The sequence below is a fragment of the Bombus affinis genome, chromosome 9 (genome assembly GCF_024516045.1).
Source record: "Bombus affinis isolate iyBomAffi1 chromosome 9, iyBomAffi1.2, whole genome shotgun sequence".
Lineage (NCBI taxonomy): Eukaryota > Metazoa > Arthropoda > Insecta > Hymenoptera > Apidae > Bombus > Bombus affinis.
The window spans coordinates 4,386,183-4,406,149 of NC_066352.1; the positions used below are offsets into that span (position 1 = coordinate 4,386,183).

General features: G+C 40.9%; 1 long non-coding RNA gene across 1 annotated transcript in view; it reads right to left on the reverse strand.

The window, feature by feature from the left end:
• The window catches only part of LOC126920642 (uncharacterized), a 126,011-nt gene that overhangs the window by 87,509 nt on the left and 18,535 nt on the right, over positions 1–19,967 (reverse strand). Inside the window, exon 3 of the long non-coding RNA XR_007712040.1 lies at positions 14,588–15,090. This is a non-coding gene — a long non-coding RNA (uncharacterized LOC126920642). The remainder of the gene's footprint in view (positions 1–14,587; positions 15,091–19,967) is intronic.

Here is a 19,967-nt window from a genome sequence, read left to right on the forward strand (position 1 = left end):
AAAAAAAGCGATTTCATATGTTTAATAGCTTCGGAGACAGGAATTATAGAAACAGATCTCACATTCGACTAATTAACCAACTGTTCTTTGTCTCTTTTAGAAATCCACATTTCCCACTCGGGCATTCACTATTTCAACTCTTCACCTGTGTAACTAAAGAAATAATGGCTTTTAAACTCTCCTTTATTTTATATAAGACAATGCATAATTCGATATTATAAAGAATAGATCATGAAAACGATACCAATCTTCCACTAGTTAGAATTCGTGATGCAAAGATCTAGTTCTTCCCATAGCAAAAATCGAGACGTACGATAGGGTTGCGTCAGCGGTTGCTCGATAAATCAAATGCAGCCAGCTAAAAGGATACTCGATCTCCGAAAACTCGCGGCACCCTTTCAAGAGCGGCACTCCCAGCCGCTTTCATCGCCCCCGCGGAGATAAGGATCGACGGGGTAGCAAGGGGCAATCGAAAGAGGAGCCGAGAGGAACGAGGCGGCAGAAAGTCGGAGGAATCGGGAATCAGGGAACCGGATTTAAGGACGAGGAAGAGGGGGGCTGCGTTGAAGAGTTCGAAAGATACGGGGTCGGGGGTTGAACGGGTTCCATGGGGGATAAATACGGCGCCGACGGAGAGAAACACAAACAGTAATTACGAATATCTCGGCTCGGGATCGAAAAGACATCGCAAATCTTTAACTGGTTTCAGCCATCCGGCTTCCTTCGCCTCGACGGAACCCGAGGGTGATCTTCCGCTCTCTTTCGACGCTTTCACTCTTCCTCCTCTTCCCTCATTGCCCCCACGGGTCCTCCGTCTGCCGAGTATCAACGGTACGAACCCCTTTTGCTCGTACTTTCGGATTAACCCTCTCCCTTTTCCTCACCTCGTTTCGTGTCGAAAACTTATTAGTAATTACGCCGGGTATCTGCGCGCCCGGATCGAAAAGAGAGGACGCTCGTCCCTTCGATCACCACCTACAGAGTCAGCTTTCCGCTCCAAACCGTTTAGTTTGCTCGCTTCGTACCCCGGTTTCTTTAATTTTCGAACTCGATTCGATCTGGTAAATATCGAAGGAGATGAGAAAAGTTTCGCATCCCTCTGCAGTCCTATTGCTGATCGTATTGTTGGTTAGCTGGATCCGCTCAACTCGGATACGATCATACTTGACCGAATTGTTAGGAGGAATCGAGCATAGGGTAGGTTTGTACGAATTTGATTCGGTTTCGGCGAGCGCAGTTGCTGGTAGCGATCGATTTATCTTTGCTTCTGTGGATGAACGTTTTAGGCAAATGTCGTCGTTAAGGGTTGTATAGGAGCTTCGAAGAGTAAATTTAATTTCGGCTACATTCATGTTATGAATATGAGAAATAAATGTTACTGGATAGTTGAGGCTAAGCTTTAGCAGTTTGATGCTGCTTAAAAGTTTGTATTACGGTATATAAGAAAGATGCAGAATCTGAACTACACTTTTGATAAATTATAAATTTCATGTTACGCGTACATTTCGACTATGAGATATAGACTATCGAACAACGCAAGGACCAAACATATATACGTAGATTTACCATTAACAAAATACTACTTGTCTAATTGTTTAAAGATCGATTTAAAGATCAATCTGACACTTTGAACTTGCGTAACCGTAGAATGGCTACTTTCACTGTTTTTACAGAAAGTATCAGAAATGTTAAACACAAATTTCAAAATCCTGAACAAAGTACATCTACGTATGAACCATTTATAACAAAGGAGCGCAAAATTGGGAGGCTATAATAGAGAGATGAAATTAGTTTCGACTGCGATTCGCTCGAGAGGAGAAATTGATCGCATCTGCGAAGCATCTCGTTAAAAATGAACATTATTAAAATCGATAAGGTCGCCCGTGCACCAAAGAGAGTTCTGTTCTCGTTGAAAATGCAAACGTGCAAAGTATCTCTGAAGGGCTATTACTGTTACCGTCACTGTTACCGTTCTCTTGATCTCTCTCAAGAGCACGAGAAGAGGGGTTCAGCATTACCCAATGGATGGAGAGTGCTAGCAGTTTGAACGGCAGTATTATACGGAAAAGAGTGGCGATGTCTATTTGAACGAAGATAACAGGAGGCAAGGGAGCGGAAAGAAAGGATAGACAAAACGAACTGGAAGACCTTTGGTGAAACAGTAAACTCCAAGGATAAGCACGTCTTTAAAACGGATCCGCATGATTCGTTTTAATGATTTTAATTGCGGTCATTTCTGTCAATAGTTCGACGTTTGCACGGATACGATTTTCTTCCAAATCGTTGGCTGTGCACAATCATTTATAGGAGCTTGAAATTTGATAATAACACCGAGAAACAAAATGGAAATTTTCCGGTAAAAATCTGATCTCGGCCAGTTAACTATGACACTGACATTTAACTTAACGTTTTTAACATATATTTAACATATACTTCCTCTCGAGGGGATTAGTGACGCTAATTAGAATATGTGAAATAAATTGTTGTAGCTTTAAAGGAATCGATATTCTTCCAATTACGGCAACTTCTCTTTTTCAATCTGCTATAGTGGAACCCATTCTATTTTAAGAATCTACCTCCTCTTTTTCATTTCATACAAGTTCTTTTTCAAAAAAATGTGTACGTATTACTAACATGTAAAACAAAGTATGTGCAAAATATCGATGAAAAGATTTTTATAGCTCCTTTATAAAAAAAAAGGACAGAAGGGTCCTAAAAAACTGGTACAATGGAGTATTCTTTCAGTTGTCCCTTTCAATTTTTCCAGGAAATTCAACTGCGTCAACATTTTCTTTTGCAATTAATTTCAAGCGTGTTATCGGCGATTGTTTTGTCAGACGCGAAACACACTTCAAAGCCGGACCCCGTTCAAACGATTCCGGTCAACTGATGTTTGCTTCGGTTAGCCAACTGGTTGTCCCTTCCGGCGTCCTGTCGCACCCTCCTGTCCAGTCCTTTCCCCGACAATAATCACTGGGTCTCCTTTAATTCCGTGGCAACCCCATTACATCGGAGACCCTTCTTAGTCAAATAGCTCTTTCCGAAAAGCTCCACGTTTTACCACGGTGTTTAGCAAAAAAAAGAAGGGTTTGATTCCCAGGTTTCTTCATTGCCCCCTTTTTAAAAGCATCCCCATCTTTCCTCGATAAAACTAACAACTCGATCACAAAAGCGATAAAATGGAAGTTGGTTATTTGCGATGGTTTTCTACTAAATTCTACAGCGATTAAATAGAATTAACATGCATGAGAAATAGAAATAACGATAATAAAAATAAGAAAGAAAATTGTTGGATATGAAACCTATTTGGACTTGATCGAATTGAAATAAAACGTTGAAATAAAGTAAGAAACAAAATATAAGTTAAAAGCGAGCATTCCCCAAATCTAATAGATAAACCCCCTCATCTAAGAGGATAGAAGAAGATTTAAAAATATTTTCCATATTATTTATAATATATTTTTAGATATGTAATCATTCATTTGTACGTTTATCAATAATTAGAAGCGACATGGTTCACAGAAATTCATGAAGGAACAAGATTCACTGTGAATACCAGGGAAAGACAGGATCGCTCATCGAATCCAGGTCCACTTGGGGATGCTTCTCACCCCTGTCGTTCGGCTCGGATCGCGTTTATGTCTGGATCGCCCCAAACACGCCATAAAATCAGCCCCTGCATGTCCCACGTGAGCATGCGGGCGAGAACACCATATTCTCCCCCACCCCTCCTAAACACAGGGGAGTGGGTGTGAAAAAAAGGAAGCGGGGAGAGGAAAAAAAATAGAGAGAGGATAGGTCCCGTTCGCAGGCCGGTGCAAAATCACCCCCTCACCCTCGCAGCAAGGCTCAACAAGTGTATCCGCGCAAAAAAAGCCAGCGCCCCGACCATTATCGGTGAAATTGGGAATCAATAGGCCATGAAAGGATGGGGTCGAGTGCACTTCTCCCATGGCAAACGATCCTCCACGTTCGCTCGTGCATCGAGCTGTGCGCGCACACATATTCTCTATCATCACACCCCCATTACTTCCACGGTAATTCGATCGTCGCCAGCGGCGTGTTAAAAAAGAAATGCGGAGAAATTTCCTACACCCGATTCGATAAATTACGTGCGAATACGGCACGCCAAAGCGTCGTTCAGCTACACCACTGGTCATCGGGGAACAACGTTCCATCGCTTTATCAAGTACGCTATTATAAAGAGATTGTAGAAAAGAGACAAAAAACAAGAGAATGGAATGATATGTGGTTATTTTCATAGAGGGGTTGCTTTACGTATTTACGCTATTACTAGAAATTTTCAATGTACGCGCACAGTGATATCTTTTATATTTTTAATCGCTTCTACCATGAGATGGTTTCAAATTAAAAAGGGTTCATTGCTATTGTTAATAGCTACGATTCTTTATTGAAACGACGAATACTATTTTCTGATCGTATCGTTTTTTAAAAATCGCACGAATCTTAGTTTCAATTATTCGACAAATATTCCCCGTTATCGAAGTGATTCGATTAATTGTATTATTTCTTATCTCGTAATATATTATTGTAATTATTATATCGATGACTATTAGTTTGATTTTTCATCGACTATTATATTGACATCAATGCAAGGCGGAAAATTGAAGAAATTTATCCCGCACGACAAAGTATAAATACTCGCAATTTTTTTAAAAACATTCCTTAAAAAATTCGCTTCAAAAATATACGACGTGCAAGTTGCAAAGCACGCAGTTTCATTGCGTCCTTAACTCGCGAAGAAAAGTAAAGCACGCCGTTCTTTCATCGTGCGAATCATGGTAAAGAAGAACGAAGAAATCTCGGCACGATTAAAAGGAAAACTCCTGGTACCTGTTCTATCGGAATTTCTTATCGCGTGGAGCAGGTGGGAGACGGTAACAATGCGAGCCTAAATAAATGTCGATTTACGGGCTCGCAAGTGACACGGGATGTATAATAAAATTTCGTTTGCCGGCGTCGAGAATCACCGCGCGCGCACAATGCGTGCCAGGATCGTAAAACTCACGCCTTCTTTCCACGATTCTCACTTCTGCTCTTTGCTATTCCCTGACTTTATTGCGCCACCATGGTCTACAGACATTCGTTTGTATCGTCCACGAATACACCGAGAAAGACTTGGATCTTCGAAGAGGGTTGCAGAACGACAAGGACCAAAGACAATGTTTCTATTGTGACCGCTCGTAATCACGGGGTTCGGCTTCGCCAGGTGCTTTGCCGGAAACTGATAAGTTCTCTTAATTTCTTTATTGCCGCCATACGGTCCTACGTAAATAGGACCCAACCTCGTTCCCGACACAGAGTTATTGTTCGAATCAAGTGGAGAAAGGAAGGAATGGTGCAACGGATGTTCTTTTTTGAAACTGTTACCATGGTTAAAGGTGTTTGATCGTCGAGATGTATGTATAACATTTTGACGCGTAGGCAAGACGGATGTTGAGGTGATTCAATTATTTTAATTTATTTCGTAACAACCTCTTGTGCAAATTGCTGAACTGTACAGTAATAACATAATATGTGTAATTATTTGTTTATAAGATAAGATGTATAAGACATATATCAGTAATTCTGGATATTTTCAATAATCGTATCGAAATTAATTATGTATTTAACAGCATGACATTATAGAAATCATGTATCGATAAAAAAGCAATAATTCTAAACCTATCTTTTACCTTTACCTCAAAATACAATATGTGCCAATATGTTGTATCGTACAAAACCTACATAAATACGATTATAACAAAATTGTATAACGTTGATTTTTTCAAAAACAAATATATTCACCGAGTCAAACAGGACGATTGGGGTTAGGTTAGTGAAATAGCGCGCGTAGCATCGATACAGTGATGGACTTTTGAATGCTTTATTCCACCAGGAAACGGAAGATTCGGGGTGCTGCACTAGCTCCTCCTTTTCAAACGTAGTCGAGCGCAGGAAATGCGCGGTCGATTGACGTATCCTTTATAGCCGCGACTGTATATATCCAAAGAATTACCATATTGAAAAGATGGTCGCGTCACCGGGGATTTTGTCGTTCTTAGCTTTCTCATTAAATAGTCAAGGACCGATAGCGGTCTCCCGCTTCAATTCCCAAAACTATTTCACTGTAAACGAGATAGTAGAAGAGGAAAGTGAGAACAGAGCAGGCGAAGAGAAAAAGGCAGATCCCGTAGTACTCGTTCGTTAGAAAAATTTCTCGAATCGGCGAGAAGAGAGAAAACGGACGGGCGACGAAATTCCTCGACTTCCGCATGGGTCGTTTGCCCTCGTCCTTTCGTCGTCGATTCGCCTCTCCCTGAAACACGTTGCGTCGTTAATATTTTTAAGACGACATCAAAGCCAGCCGCGCTGTGCAGAAACCACGTCCTCCAACTCGTTCACCCCGCATCGAGAGGGTTGAAAGTTGCTCAGCCGGTGGTGGTTTAGGGTGGCGCGCGGGTGTACGTATTTAAAATATCCTGGCCGCGAAATGCCGATACGGATGGGCTCTCGAGGTAAGGGGCCGACTTAAGGTACGAGAAGAGGGAACGTTCTGGCCTCTCAGGCGGCGGCGGATGCTTGGGGGTTCGTACGCGAGAATTTGCTACCCCGCCAACCCTTCTCGTCGAGGCGAGGTATGCCTTTGGCCTTTGTCATTTAATATCGGTGCCGGTATGCAAGGACTCGGGGTAAGGAAGCCTCGGGTGATCGCTTTGATGGCTGGGCGGTCCATTCGCGAATTTATGGCAACTTCAAGCCACCCCCTCCCGACCGCCCTCTTAGTCTCTTTCTCAGTCGCCTACCTGCCAGCCAGGCTTTCCTCCGGCTAGCGGGCCGAGTCACCACGACCTTGGTGAAGCCCCAATTTCGATTGAGAAGCTCGCAATTGTAATAAAAGCCTTTACCGACCAGATAGATATCGCTTTGATTTCACTGCGCAAGTTTCGAGGTTCGGGATTTCCGACAAATGGAACGAATATAACCATGACAGGAAAGTAGGCTAGATCATTTTGTAGAATCAGTGGATCGGACGAATGAAATTTAAACGAACAGATAAAGATCAATAAACGTGGTGCTGTTTTTAATAATTATTGCTTCTAACAACTCATTACCTTCAGTATGATTCACATTTATCAGATGGATACCACAATTCTAATATTATATTTTTTCCATCTATTCTTAAAAGATTCTTTGGTATTTTTTAGATATTTCTATCGTCATGTTAAATTGGGAGAAAAAGTCGACAATTCTGTCTAACGTTTGTTATGTATTACTCCTCATAAGATTTATGTTCCTTGCTACTAAAAAAAAAAAAAAAAAAAATCGTTTCTGGATTTCAATAAAAATTGGAATAGAAGAAAAGAATGGTTCCATCGTCGATTATTCGTACCCCTTTATTGGTAGAGCGTGATCACGGATGCACGCACCGGCACGCAGAAATGACGGATGTGCTTTGGTAGCGCCGGCAGTTATTACTTTCCTTCAAGTTTCCCACAGAAGTCACGATCTGTGGTCTCGGATCATAGCCCAGTCCGCGATACAAATACAGCTGCGCACAATGCGGCCTGTACGCGTACATACATAAATTAACGCTGGGAATATGCAGCGCAGCCGCGCGTGCACGCATACGCGTGTCCCTGCGTGACCATACACATCACCGTATACATACGTATCTACATACTCTCTATACATTACGTATATACGACGGCCTTGCCTGCTGCCTGATATGACCGTACGCGATGCGTTCTTTCCTACTATAATCGTATGCGGTTTGGCTATGGTCGTTACGGTTCAGGCGTTCTCCAATAACGCGTACCCCATGGTCACTCAGCACGTCCGCAGGAATGTTGGGGATGTGCAGTCGCTCTATTTACGCATTCGCCGATGTTAATAAAGCCCGTCGCTTCGAGTTTTGCTCGACATCGTTCGCGACCATCGAATTCCATATAACGAGAAATCGGTTCGTTGCTCTATCCATGTTTCCACCGGTAGTGTAAATTACGCTTAGTTTTATACGAATTTTAGAAGATATCAAATTACCAAAGTATAAGTTAAAAGTATCTAAGTATAGCGTTAGAAAAACGATTAGTTATACACTGACCGAATCTTATGGAGGAAACCCTTTCCAACGTGTAATTCGATGCTTTTAGGAATTTGTTAAGAGCAATCGCAAATATTTTAATTGGAGAAAATCGCGACTATGTAGAAGAACATTTTTTTGAAACGAGTGTTTGTCAGCCTGTTTGAATAAAAAATTCAGAGCAAGCAGCAGGGAACATTCATCGTTAGTAACCATTATTAAACATTAACAGAAAGCCGCGAAAAGAAACAAAACTGGAGAATGCGTTCAAAGAAGAGGATAATCGTATTTATGGAAAAGAAGTTAATAAATAATTACGTCCGCCGTTAGTAGAATTCAATCTTTAAAATAAAACTTTGTGTTCAGCATTAAAAGAAAATATTATACCTTGATTGTTACTTTCATCGCTATACAGCCGTTTCCATCTCCTGTAGAAACTTCAAACATACTTGTAAAACTCTACGCCGAAAGATTCTACTTCGCCACATCTCCATAAAGCTTGTTGAATTGAAGAAACAAACAAATACAAATCGCCTCCGAATCTCAAAGCACTGCCACGTACGCACGTAGCTCGACAAAAACAGAGGGGGATGTGAAGAACGCGTTGGACACGAAAGATCCAGACGGCAAAAGTAGGAAGCAACGTTGCGTTGGTTCGGCACTAAAGGAGATGGCTTTATCGTTGTGTCTCTCTAACATCCGTATCGAGACAGTCGTGGGTCTGGATAGTCGACGGGCAAATCGAATCTCATCCTAGCGTCCGGCCGCGTTCGAACGATACGGAACGAGTTTTCTCTTCGTCCGACTCTTGATCCGTCACACCGCCCCCGCGAGAGGCGGCCACAATGCCGTGCTCGGCAATAAATTACAACGTTATGGTTTCCCCTGACATTTGTGTACAGTTCGCTAACCCGACCTGGCCTAACCTCCGAGTCCTTATAGCTGCGTGTATGCGCGCGGCGTCGATTCGTGAAAAAGCGTGTGTACGCGGGTGTAGAGAGGCGGGGAGATGGCGGGTAGCTAGCGAGAGGAGAGAAAGAGAGAGGGGGGAGAGAGATAGGGAAAGAAAAGGCACTGCTCAGCCAGTACTTATCTTCAGCCGGGGGCCAACAATGTGAGCGGGCTCACGCAACTGTCCCTCTGCATCCGCTCTCATCGAATGTCTCTTTCCTCTTTCCAAAGGGGACAGACAGCCAAGCAGACACGGAGAGACGAAGAGACGGACGCGATCTTTATAAAAATGTAAAGCTGTCGAGGGGAGGGAGAGAAAGAAAGAAAGAAAGAGAGAGAAAGAGAGAATGAGAGTGTGGTTGAGCAATAGCGGGCATAGAGGAAAGGAAAGGAGTCGAGAGAGATATAAAGAAAGGAGACGAGGCGCCTGACAATGCCAGCGGAGACGTGGCTACGAAGCTCGCATATCAATAATTACTGTTATTCCGTAATGACCGATGTGGGGCATGGGAAGACTCGATAATCCTATGCATTAACCGGCCGATGGTTCATTATGCCGGAGCGCAGCTCGGTTCGCCTTTATTTATGGAATTAAGCCACGACGAGAGATGTATCTGTTGCGTTTTCTATGTTTTTAACGGTGCCCCCTCTCGGCAAGCGGCCGTCTCCTCTCGCGGTTACTTCCGGTGACGGTGAGAAAGCAGCCACGATCGTGTGCCCCCGCGGTCGTTGATAGACAATCCTGGAATGTCGCTAGCTGAATTATACGATTTAATCCGCGCCGGAGGAGAAAACCTTCGTCGCAATTACTGTACTCGTTAATGGAAGCAGCTAGACTAATAGCGGCGGTGAGGACAACGGGAGAGAGAGATTCTTTTCCTATTCCAGGTCGTTGAATCGCCCGTTGTTTCCTCCCATTCACCGCTTTCAGGAAAGGACGGAACACTCGCGACGATTTGCGTTTCAAAATCACTCAGATCGAACGAACCGTGTTGCTTCTTTAGATCAGTTCGGGTTTGAATTGTTCTTTTCAATCTTTCATGATCCATTAAATAAGATATAATAAGTATGGTATGTAGACAGCTTTTTTGTCAACTGGTTCGTCATTTTTTATTCATCGCAGCAATAGTATTAAAAATACTCAAAAAATCAATCCAGCTATCCTTAGAATCATATTCATCATTGTCAAAGATATCTTCTCTTTAAAATCGGGGATTAATCAGGCTTGTTTAGATCGACGGAATCGTGACCTACAATTAGCTGTGTTGATAATTTGATTGAAACGTGGATGGATCAATTTAATGTAATAATGATAATAATTTTATTACATGTGTAGAAAGTTAGAGTTTACGTAAAGCAGAACAGCGTGTGAGTAAACGAATGCGTGAAAGAAAGGGAGAAAGGGAGGATTAGGAAATAGGAAGATTAACATCAGCCGCAATGTAAATGTAGAACGTGAGACCCAGAAATAAAAATATGCTTGGCTATTAACTTTAACCTAATTTTTATAGGAAATAACGGGAAGCTTCTTGTCTTCTTCGTAATTAATAACGTTGCGACATAAATTTAATTTCTATCACATAATTAAAAATCATGTATGTTTAAACTATTTGACCAAAAATAAAGGTTAGGATATGGTGCTGGAAAACTCATTATCGCAAGCAACATAGGATTTGCAATACGGTTTGGTGATTCTCCATCGTATTACCGTACAAAGCCAACGAGAAGCCTTAGTAGAAGGAGAGGTCGATAAAGCTAGATCCTTCGATCGATCAACAGAAATCCTTTGACCTGGTGGACTTAACCTAGTCTGGCTTTCACGTGGATTAACTTCTTCCAGCAACTTCTTCTGCTGGTTGATCTTGCCAATTTGTTTTCGTGAACTTTCGGCTAAATTAACGTCGAAGAACCGTCTGGACACGGAGACTCCTTCCCGATTTGTACTCCTTATCTTCATCGATAGTTTGAAAAATTTTTAGAGAACAGCATACTTTTACGCGTTGAGGTTCCCGAGTTTGAAGTTTAAACTGCTCGTAAATATTTAAGAATGTTCAAAACTACTTTACAATAACTTATGGATAAGTATATTAAAGTATGGATGAATTTAAATTATTTTTTATGTTATCCTAAAGACAGAAATTTCATATGCTTCCGTTAGTAACTCGATTTTTCTGAAACATAAAACCTATCTTCAATGTATATCCTTCGCATCAAAATTAAAGAAATCGATTATATTTATTGAAGGAAATATTTCTTACAAGCGATTCAAATTATCTAATTCATATCTCGATAGCAAACGAAAAAAGGAGAAGGAAGTTACGTTAAATCTGAGTTGACCGGTTCAATGGTTGCTGATGCCACGTTTGCTATAACATAGTATTACCAATGGCAATTCGTTCAGCGTGTCGCGTTCAACACGCGGAATTTCAAAGTCCCATTCTTATTAAAGTTGAAAGATGTCGGCACACAATAACGTAAATAACGGGAGACAACGTGTCTTTGTATATTTCGCCATACATCATCCCTATGCCGTGCTGTCTACTTTATTCCACGATCACGATCGTTGTTTTTCTCCCTTACGTATTGTGAGTATCACGGGGATTTTGGCTCTCGGATGGAAAGCAAGAACGAATCGGCACCCAACACGTACGGGACGCAACCGTACTAGGTGAACCGTAAATAAACCCATCCGAAGGAATTATTTTCTTTCTTTTTCCGCTTTTGTGTTCCTCCGCCCTTCTCCGCCTTCGCCGAGACCTTTATACGCGGACAATCGTGTCTATCTGTGTTTCTCCATCTTTATATACAATGATTTCGTTACTTCTCATTTTCACTCAAAACGTCAGAGTCTCGTTACGTGACAATTTAACTTCGAATTAAATTCCAATACATTGCTGACCGTATGAATTTTGGTAATATAAGAACGTATTTATGATACAGCAATTTGAGAAAGTATCTACGTATGAATTTTAGAAAATATACAAATCGGTCGAAAGTTTTGCAAGTTTAAAGTTAAGAAAACCATGAATTGTAAAAAAATCCACAAGGTATCGATAAATTTTGCAAAAAAAAAAAAAAAAAAACAAAATCCTACGTACATAAGCGCTAACGAATATTAGAAATATTACTGCAAACCTTTCAATGATATCCTAACGATAAAATAAATATAATAAAAAATAGTTAATTAAGAAAACATGAACTCTATATCCCATTTCTTAAAGTAATCTAATTCTTAAAGTAAGTATCTGATAAAAGAAAAAGTATCTGCTTCATTGCTTCCCGGCTAGAAGATTCACATTCGAGGAAAGAGGATCAGAGAGATCGAGGGTGTTACCGAGCATTTGTCAAGCTGACTTGCTACCGAAAGACTAACCCTGACCGATATGCGGGTTCTAGCAGAGGAATCGTTCTGACGTTTTCAGAAGGGTGATTCCAAAGCATCGTTATTTGAAACCCTGATACGTCCTGGCTGGCTAAATGATTCATGACCCTACATCAAACTTTCTTGGACCTTCTTCTACGTTTAATCGAAATCTTCATTTATACGAACGATTCATATCTATTACCGGAATAGCTGACGTCTCGGCTCGCTCTTAAAACGAGTTTGATTTCAATATTGCTAACTGCTGACTCTGTTAATACATTTTACTAATTTTTACGACATAGCAGGGATACAAATTTTAATATCAGCTACACCGAGGATGTAAAGATTAAAAACCAAGAACATAATTATTTCAAAGTTCGAAGAGTTTGAACATTTAAACCTCGCGTTTTAAAAGGAATCTAAAATATATATAGAAAACTAAATCTATAATATCTTAATCCTACTGAGAAAAGAATAGAATTCTTTTGCTTACAAACATCCCTGTATTTCGTTTGACGCCTCGCTCCAGGATACTCGTTGCAGTCATCACAGTCGCCAAATCGAAAACAGTCAATCGACAGAAGTAAAAGCTCAGCATCAGAGTCAAATCTCAAAGTCAAAACGCAGTCGCCAACACGAAAAGAGTCTCAGGCCGTACTCACTCGTATTTTGGTAGTCAACATACACACAATTGTATCCAATATTGAAGTTTAATTGCTGAAAATACATATATTATAACCTGTTAAAATCAGCGTTATACTCACTCAACCACCCCTATTATCCTAATCGAAATAAGGGATCGATCTATTCGTGGCGTCGATTATTCGAATCGTAACGGGAATTTACGGCTCCCGTTGACGCGCTTCTTCGAGATCGCGTCTTTCCACGAACGGTCGAAGCAATGTTTGTTATACGATTATTATACCCGCATAATCATGCAAACGCCCATCGATAGATATCATAAAGTAAACTCATCTTCAATGCTCGATATGTTTAATATTTTCAATTTGCATCTACCTTAAATCATAAGAGTCGTTTTAATTCATCACGAGATATTACAACGACCTTTTGAACTGAACGATCGTTTCCATGTTTCTAACGGAGGGACGATAAAATAATAGAATTTCTTCGGAAGCAGCAGTTCGCTACGAAGTCACGTCAGTTCCAATAAATTCGCCGTCAGAGAAGGAGAACAAAGAACGAGGCAGACAATGCTTTACTTGGCGAAATTAATCCGAGTTACTTCCTGTCAGTGGCGCGTCCTTCCCCGCATCTAATCGCCTACTTTTTCACGGACTTATCTAGTGTAACGCATCGCGACTGATTATTTGATGCACAAGCGAACCGAACCTTGAAATAATAAGCGTCTTCCCTAATTCCGGGTTGTGTCGCCATGTTCACACGTGCACGGGTGACAACCGATGTGTGAACGCGTCGCGGATCCAGCCAGGCCAGCAGCGTAGAAGCGGTTTTTCATTCTCGACCGCGCGCAGAAGCTGCTTCCGTCAACGTTTCGTGCCAAGGACTCTCTAAAACTCGCGTCTGTTTTGTTTTTTCCGAACAAGAAACGCAACCATTTTTTTCCTCCTTTTTCTTCTCCCGGTCCTTTTGTGCTATTCTTATACCGCTTCGTTCCCGTTTCACTTTCTTAAAACGTTCGATCGAACATCATGATCGTAGAGTACTTACATGTACGTCGAGGACGAATGTTTTTTCAATAGTTACACGTGTATACGTTAACTGGAAAGGTATTCGTTGCACGGATTATTTGCAAGATTCATATTCATGTGTCGGTGGATCATTAAAATTGCGAGTTCTGCGCCAGTTTACAATAAGTTAACGATCCCCCGGCGCGTTTATAGTTCACGTAAGTGTTAACGATCTCCGACGATTTCAGAGTTCGCTGATCGCGCCTGAAATTCCCCTTCGAGTCGTTCGAAGTGAGGTTAATAGCCGCGTCAAATATGTATATATATATAAATAGAGAAATTAAAGAGTCGAACATTTTTCGATATTTCGTCTATATCAATCCAAACAGGGAATTTCTAAAATTTAATATCCTCCACTAACTCTTCCATGATTTACAAACACGTTCAATTGCGGCGAATACCAACGACCGAATAATCAATTCAAATTAAGGCAGAAGATTTCGAGTAATTTTAGTTTACAAATAAAAGTCATAAGCTTACCGTGGCAGGTGCAAAGTAGAATATACGGTCGTTAGTTAGAGTTGTCCAGGAGGAAGCTTGTTGAGAAAATCGAAACTAGATCGAGCGGTCTGCGCCAGTGGACAACAGCTTTTCTAAGGCTACCAGTCCGTGGCATAAGTAAGTAATGACCGCGATGGCTGGTATACGAGAGCTAGGAGGCGACGTAGCGTCGGTGGTTTCCTTGAACGATGATAATCAGCGATTTCGTGACAGACACGGGGCCGTGGCTCCGCTAACGAGCAATCGCGGGCAGACGCTCGCTCGGGCGACACTCCAAGGCGTGTGGATGTGCCTTTAAGGATACCTAGCGTTCTAGCAGCCTCGACGAGCGGTCACATGTGTATCGGCCGTAATTAGGCTCGATGCTCTTCTATTATTATGGCTCAGGACGTTGGATGAAATAGTAACGTTCGGAGCTGACACTCTTCTTCGACCAATCGTATCCTCGACGAGCTACAGCTGGACGTTCACACGGGTAGTCACTGTAACGATAGAAAGCCGTAAAAAATTTTTCATTCTTTGTCTCGACTTTGAGATTCGAGCAAGATTGCGTTGGATTAACGATCGTGGAACGTTGGGTTCATGGTTAGAGGATTTTATGTCGGCTGTGCACACGCGGTATTCGTACGCGGATGCTTAGTATTTAATATAATTTGCGATAAATTCTCAGTATTCGTATACCTGTGGGAATATTCGAAACAATGCATATCGTTTCGAGTTCCGATAAATTAACGTGCATTAAAGCACAAGAGTATTCATCTTTCTGGTGTTCTTTGAGTTCGCGCTGTACAGTAAAATTCACAATGGAGCTTATCACATGTTAAAGATTTGATACGATGCTTGCTTTAGAGTTTTCTGTCGAAGCACATAGACTCAAAAGAACATTAGCTACTTTGCTAAAGTCGTTTAGAATGTAAATCGGGCGATTGAAACAACGCGACGTATACGTCAGTAGAAACGAGTATATCAAGCACACCTGAGATTGTTTCACGCTTTGGAAGATTCTACTTAACTTTTAACTTTTTTCTACTGAAGATTATGCTCTACGATTAATAAATATTTGATCTAAATACGTTAAACACTTCAAAAATTTAAATTTGAACGGGGCGAACATTCTGAGAGCAGCTTTTAACCTTCACTCCAACTTCACTATGCTAAGATTGCTAATAAAATTCTTCCAATACCACAATGAAAACGTTTTCTCTCATCAAATTGAATCTATTGTCTTGGATAAATGTTTTCAGTGTTTAACGATCCAGAAAAGAAATTAAGCGAAGTCCTAGAGATTTTTTATACTTCAAACATGCTAATGACCAATAGCGAAAGCAGCAAAGAATATCTTCGATACTAATTACGTGCGTTTTACCGTGCCACGAACGCACGTTTATTAACCAATTCGCGAAATAATTTAGAACTTTGTAATCGTTCTGGTTTACCCAGACCCCCGCTGATGCCTACCACGATATTACTTCGATCCTCGTTAATACCGCATGGGATTTTATTAGCTATCCACTGCGGAATTACCAAAAAAGCGATTCGCGCTGATTAACACACCCATATACAAGGTGATTCGTGCAACTCGAACGCTTTGATTGCACGTTATTAGTAAACTGACGAGGAATTTGCTTTTATTGGATCATTACACTGAGGGATAGGTATGCAGGTTAATTACTTGCACATTCCTTTTCCCAGTTTGGAAGTGAGATATTGAATTCTTAGAAAATATTCTACATCATTCTTTAAATCTTCTTGTTCCTTAATACCAATACGTTTTTGCAACGAAATGATATGTAATTAATTTAATCGAATGTAACAATCAGATTATAAACTAAAATATATAGATAGTAAGATGTAAAAGTCATGTAGAAGAGAATGCAGACATTCGAAACAAAGAAACTTTTACGCCTACGTCGCAAAGAATCAAAACAACGATGTCGCACGGTTCACCCTGTATAAATGCGGCTGTAATAATCGCAAGCGAACTCGTTCCGCGAATGAGCGTTTTACGAGTGCCAACGCATAAGCGCGAACAGAAATTAAAACCTTGCTTGAAATTATCGACGATGACAATTGAACGCAAATTCCTTTAAAGCATGCCAATTTTTGGCTCTTCTTTATAATAAATTTATTTCACGTATCATCTCGTGACTCTTTACCTTTATTTGCCTATATTTCAAAAATATACAGTGTCTTTTCGAAGCAGAAATAATCGTTCAATCTGAAGTTACTGCAATCTTATGGCAACTCCCTCAGAAAGATCTTCAATTACAAACTTAATATAAGCGGTTCTAGTTTTCTCAAGTAAAAAATTTAAAGTGATTCTTAAGGAAATAATTTATCACCTGACCTACAATAGAGATTAAAAATAATGGAAAATTAAAAAATGTCGATCTAGTCTTTACAAGCTAAAAGAACGATATTGCAAATAACCATAAAATTCTAGATCGATAAACGATACAAGAACATTTACAAAATGATGGATTCAATATAAATCGAATAATTCGTTATAGCTGTTGCCATTTTGGAAAATACTATTTTCATATCGTCCAACCAATATCAAACACATTTGGTGGGTTATGGTGAAATAACGACGACCATCCGATTGGTCTTTTCTGTCCGTTGTAAATTCAGCTTTGCTGAAGAAGAGAAGAGAAAGAAGAAAAGAGGTGCAGGAAAAACGTGGTGGCGGCGTAAGAAAGGGGGCCCCCGTTTGGCTGATATGGACGATCGCTTCGTCTGCGAGCGGACTGATCACTCTGCCGTCGCTCTTATAATTATTATTCGTATTTTAATGGCCGTGGAAAGGCTCGTACGCCTTTGAGATCGGGCAAAACGACGGCTTCTCGAGACCCCTCCTCCTCAGCAGTCCGGAGCAGCAGCCCCTGTGCTTTTAAAAATATTGGGGATTTCAGATATCAAATGCCGCGCGCGCTCTCGCGGCAACGTGCTCTCTCTCTCTCTCTCTCTCTCTCTCTCTCTGTCTTCTCATGCACAGAGAGGGATGTGAGATCTCCCTCTCTTTCTTCGTAGTTCTTTTCTGCCTCCCCGTCGACTGCCTCCGGCGCAGCCATTCAATCAGAAGCCGAGTCCGAGGATAAGTCGCGGCTTTCATTTCGAACTCGCTTCTTCACGGGGAACGAGCGCCCCCGATACCGATAGGTGAACCTCTCTTCTAACTTATCTTCACTCTTTTGTGTCGTGTCGCTGCAGGGGTTCTCAATTAACAGAATAGCGAAACAACCACGTATCCCTCGATAGCCTTTCGTTCGTTAGGTGTGTGCTCATCGATTCGATTGGTGGCACTGCATGTTGTGAAGATTACGCAGAAGCAATTGTCAAATGATCGTTTCGACACGATTGTACTTACGTTTTTAGGTTAGGCAATTTGTTAATTGTGTAAGGGACACATCTATGTTAACCACGATGGTATATTCTTCATTCCTGTATGATTTCATTCTAGCTGGACCAGATTAAGATCATGAAATGAGCATGATTTTAAGAATACGACAAAAATCAATAGATGTATCATAATCTATGAATGGGCTTTATAAATCAAGGATTAGTCAGCCCATTTAACTGAATGGAATCATGAATTAGTGCCGCTTATAACTTAAATTAATTTTTAAGACGTACATGCGAGTAGATTAATTTAATAACGATAATAATTATATTATTGCATATAATATGAAAATCGAGTGTATTTTAAAACGATCGACTTTTCTCGTCTAGGTTAGACGATTTGATTACTAGCTGAGAGTTTGATCAGACGACGCGATAAACGAAAACGGAAAGTCATAGTCGATGATGCAATTGGCGACAAGAAGCCCTGGACGAAAAGAGACGAATAGAGAATGAGACATCAATCAATTTACAACCCTTTGGTCGATTAAGCCGAATCAGCCAGTCGAAGACGATTCGTTTCTCGGTGGCCCTACTCCCCGAGTTAATATGAATTAATAGGTAAATATACAATTAGAAGTAATCTATATTAATTAAGGGAGGCCTTGTCTTCGCGGTGGCTCGACTTGCCTCCTTTGTGGCTGTACCGTGAATATCCGGCGATTCATTCATTAACCCTCACCTTCGACCCATGGGCCTCGAGTCACGAAGACTCGAATCATGCTTCGAACAATAACTGAACGGGAAAGAACCCTAATGCGCGATCGCTCCCTTCATCTCCCAATCATTTTCGCTGTTTACTGCCTTCCAATCATCCCTAAGAATAATCGCCAGTTTGCTAGACTCGTCACGTTTGTTCCTAATTTCTATTTGCCATGCCGAATGTTCTAAATTGATATTAACGAAATTCTAGCAACGAAATAACTTGAAAATGTTATCGATAATGGATTAAAACAGTTCGGAAACTCGAATGAGGCGATACACTCGTTCGTTTGAATCACTTGATTGTCCCTTGAATTTAAATTCATTAGCGAAAATCTTAAGATATTGTATACATATACTGTTGTTGCAAAGAATATTATATTCAGTTTGATTTCTTCGAATATAGAGGTATAAAACTATAGATACATCGTGAATACGAAATTCAAGAATAAGGTTAAGAAACCATTTCCGGCAGAATTCTTTTTATATTCTTTTTGATTTTCGTACTCAAACTTTAGCAATTCTTTCTTCGTGCCTAATTAGCTAAAAAATTCTATAAATTTTCTCTTCGAATTCCTAATAAATAATCCTAATTTACAACACTTGCGTCGTATTTTCCAGCAACCAGAATTGTCCTTACAAGCCTCTCTAATTCTTTCTAATCAAATGTACGGCATATAAACAGGGTGAAAAAGACGAAAGCGAAGGAACTTCTATCGACACGCACGATCTCTTCCCCCGTGGTCCAATTTCAAACAGATTACGCTTCAGAAAACGATCTCGCTTCATAGACGAGGGCGGTTCCGCGATAGTAAAGCGAGGAAAGAAGCGAGACAGTCACCTGGCCGTTGTCCTTAATCCTAAGATTTGGCCGTACCCCTATACTTTGGGATTGCGATAAACAAACACAGCAAGCGGGTGGATGTGCGCGAGAATGGGAATACGTCCCGGATATAGGAGGAAGCAGGAAAGGGGAATCGTTATTAATACAAAAGGAACGATGGTAGGCAAATCCCAATCTGAAATACGACAGGAAATAATCCGGTTGAAATAAAACGGGAACCGCGTTAAGATTAAGCTCGACCTGGCTACAGTCACTTGCGTTCCCGCGTTTTTCGTAGTTTTCGAGGAAACTGAGCCGGTTCTTCAAGAAAAATACGATGGCCCCCGGAAAAAGGTAAGCGAAATAATTAACCGACTCGCCGCGGCCCACCTGTGCACAAAATCGTTGTACCCATTCCGTGAGACTACAGAGGAA